The sequence below is a fragment of the Belonocnema kinseyi genome, chromosome 1 (assembly GCF_010883055.1).
Source record: "Belonocnema kinseyi isolate 2016_QV_RU_SX_M_011 chromosome 1, B_treatae_v1, whole genome shotgun sequence".
Lineage (NCBI taxonomy): Eukaryota > Metazoa > Arthropoda > Insecta > Hymenoptera > Cynipidae > Belonocnema > Belonocnema kinseyi.
Genome location: NC_046657.1, coordinates 138,461,456 through 138,465,161, shown reverse-complemented (window position 1 = coordinate 138,465,161; position 3,706 = coordinate 138,461,456). Strand labels below are relative to the sequence as shown.

The following is a 3,706-nucleotide window of genomic DNA, read 5'->3' as shown; positions in this document are numbered from 1 at the left end:
ATAATTAAAAATTTGTCATAAGGACAACCGCAGGATTACGCCGGGAGCGGGTGCTAATCTGAAAAATTGCACCCGTTTCCAGCGAAATCGCAGTAAAATTTCAGCCACAACCACGTCTCACAACCGTGAGATAGGTGGTTACAGTCTGTGAAGGAACCAATACGACGATCTAGCAAAAGCCTCGTGCACCCTAAGAACACGGAGCGACCCAAGGACAACCGCCTTCTGCATTTTTCCCGCAAGTGTTCTAGCATATTGTTGACACGCAGGGATGCTTTTTAGGCCATTAGCAAGTGAAAGCTTGGCACCTCCAAGAGCGTCGATGATAAGGACGATCAGTTTAACAGAATATTCCGGGTACAATCGTTGAACTCCCTGATGAGGTCTCGATACCTCTCTTTCTTTTCATTCTCCTTGGCTATGACGTTTTTGTCAGCTGGTGCCGAAAATTCGATAACGAACATGGTTCGCTTCTCGAGGTCAAGAAGAACCATGTCAGGCCTCGAGTGAGCAACAGAAACAATTGTCGAGAATATAAAGTTCCAGTAAATGCGCCACTTCCCATTCTCGACAATTGACTCAATTTCCCTAGAAGCATTTAGAGGAGCGATATTAAGGTGAATGCCATAGGAGTGACACAGAGATGGTAATAAAGTACTCTTAGTTCCGCATTATGCCTTTGAATGTAGGTCGTTCCCGCGTGAGTTGGACAACTAGATAGTATGTGTGCTAAATGCTCGGGGTGTGCATGGCACGCCCTGCAGCTATCATCGGGAATGGCTTGGCTCAAAATGTGGCGACGGTATGTTAAGGTAGAAATGACACCGTCTTGGCATGCAAAAATGAAACCCTCTGTATCAGACTTCAATCCGGGCGATTTAAGGAAAGCAAACGTTAGCTCGCAAGACGTTGACTGATCCTTCACATTTCTGTGGAAGATACCGGGCATCCTCTTATCGAGGAGCTGTTCACGAAAGTTTTCCTCTTGTGTTTTCTTAATCCGGGCTTTCAGGAGTGAGTACTCGAGATAGATAAGATTTGATGCATTTTGCTCACCCCTAATACTGAAGTCAAGTCCGAGTGTTTCAGCAGCATCCTCCGTTGCTTTGTACAGAAATCCTCCTTCGCCCACTTCTTCGTGATTCCTGACCATTTTAAGAAGAGGGTCTCTTTCATTTGCAATTCTATGTGCTGTACCCAGAATAATCCTGTTGTGAAGACATTCAAGACTCAATATTCCGCGACCCCCTTCACGGCGTGAGATGTACAGTCGCGGAACGGAAGACTTAAGATGCATGCTTTTGTTCATGTGCATAACCTTTCTTGTCCCGAAATCAAAAGATCTGAGCTCGTTCTTCGTCCACAGAACTACTCCAAATGAATAGAGTAGTACCGGGACGGCAAGCACGTTCGTTGTAGATACTTTGTTCCTCGCCGACAGTTCGGAAGACCAAATCTGTCGGATGAGACGTTTGTGTCTGCTTCGGAGAGTATCCTTTATCGATGTCACATCCTAAATGCGGCTCTGTGGCATGCCCAGGTATGTATAAGTCTCTGCAGCGCAAAGGTGTCGTATGGCGCTTCTATCAACGAGCTCAGGATCTTCAGGAATGCAATTAAGATTTCCTCGCTTCAAATAAGCCTTAGCGCATTTGTCTAACCCAAATTCCATTCCAATTTCCTTAGTATATCGTTCGACAATCCCCAGAGCTAGATGCAATTGCTCTCTGTTTTTAGCATAGATCTTAAGATCGTCCATGTAAAATACATGAGTAACCTTGTACTTTAGATCTGCAGGTTTGGCGCACAAGTACCCGTCGGAATGGCGCAGTGCTAGAGATAGTGGAAATAATGTAAGGCAAAAGAGGAGTGGGCTCATGGTGTCGCCCTGAAAGATACCTCTCTGAAACGTGACCTTGGTTATTGTCACACGATTTTTTCCAGATGAGATAGTAAATCTGGCTTTCCAAAGCGGCAGGAATCTCTCTATGCACCCAACTATTTGCGGATGAACCTTTAAGATTTCCAAAAGACAGATGATATGTCTATGGGATGTCGAATCGAAAGTTTTCCGATAATCAATCCAGGCCATCGATAGGTCACGCTGGTAGAATGCATACATTTCTTGCCACACAGGTTCAATTGCCCGAACAATCCTATCATTTAGGATAGCTGTGGATATCTTATAAAGCGTGTTCAGACAAGTTATTGGCCTGTAGTTCTTCGGGTCAGCTAAGTTGCCTATTTTCGGCAGGAGTATTGTGCGCCCTTTCACCAACCACTCATGAATCTGCTCTTCCGACTTCAAATATGAGGTGAAAATACGGGCCAAATGCTGATGGGTTGAAGGAAACTTCTTCCATCAGAAGGTTTTGATACAATCTGGTCCCGGTGCGGAATAGTTCTTTATCCCTCTTAATACTTTTTTCACCTCCTCGTTAGTGATGGGTGGGCATTCTTTATCAGGTGTTATGCGGGCAACACATAACTCCTTGAAGCTATTTATATTTTCTGAGTCTTCGTCCAGTGTATGCTGAACTTCGTAGAATTCTATCCAAATACTTCGACCTCCTCTGGTTTGGGTGGGTGTTCGACAGTAACTGGAGGGTCTTGGAAGAGTCGAGATGGGTCGGAGAGAAACTGTTGATTTTCTCTGACCCACCTCTCCCTCCGCTCTAGACTTCTCTTAGCGTCAGATAGTATACGTATTCTCTCAACAATATGCTGCCTGATGGTCAGCAGCCTTGACTTTTTAAGATGCCAGATGTGATGTAGTCAATCACACATTGAATGCGGGACGCGTAATGTCTGCTCAGCCTATCTTTATGGCAAGTTGATGCATTCGTCTTTTGTCTTATGATCAGCCGTTGGTTTTGTTTTACGGTTCGCATCGGCCAAAGCTCTCGCTGCATTATATACTCAATAATTGATAGCCCAGAGGTCGGATTCACCGGAAAAATGTCCACGAAGCTCGTCATCCATTTCAGCCAGATCTTTCGGCTTGAGAGAAACATTAGTGTTGATGTTTCTCCGGGTCGTAAAGCATCGCTCTTCATCTATTGGATGCCTGTCCGCAGTTAGTCCGTGTAGAGCCCCGCATGCAAGGATAAGGCTGCGTACTCTGAGAGGTCGCCCGGTATCCCATTATTTTTTTATGTTGTCGAAATTTGAATTTTCGATTTTTCAAGAAAATTCAAAAAGGTTTTATGATAATCTTGAAGGGTACTCAGAAAGCAAAAATTTTCTTATCTTCACTTTTTTCATATCGCGCGTTATTTTGCTTAAAATCTTCATTTTTGTTTAATCAAAAAAAGTAATCAGGATAAATTGTTCGTTTTTTTGAATATTATGAACGTCCGTATATAAAATGTTTGAATCTTGAAAAAAGTGGCCTCAAAAATATTCAAAATGTGTTCACTTTTTGAATTTTTATCCAAAGTGGCTGGCTAACGAACTTGAACTTCATTTTAAGATAATAAAAGAATTTACCAACGGAAATCTAATCTGTCAATTGTTTTGAATGTTTTCGTGTTAACAAACTAAAAAAAAATATCATCCACGAACGATTGTTGGTACTCAATTTTGCTCGTGAAGCTTCAGTCAGTGAGATGTAACTGTTGAAATAGGTATGTATATTTGGGTTAGTTTAATGCATTTCATCATTTCTTATCGCCTTAATTATATATGTGTAAATATTGAGGTGTTT

At 42.6% G+C, this 3,706-nt stretch overlaps 1 protein-coding gene across 1 annotated transcript in view; it reads right to left on the bottom strand.

The window, feature by feature from the left end:
* LOC117169730 overlaps positions 1 to 3,706 on the bottom strand; it is a 22,740-nt gene that overhangs the window by 17,895 nt on the left and 1,139 nt on the right. The window lies entirely within an intron of this gene.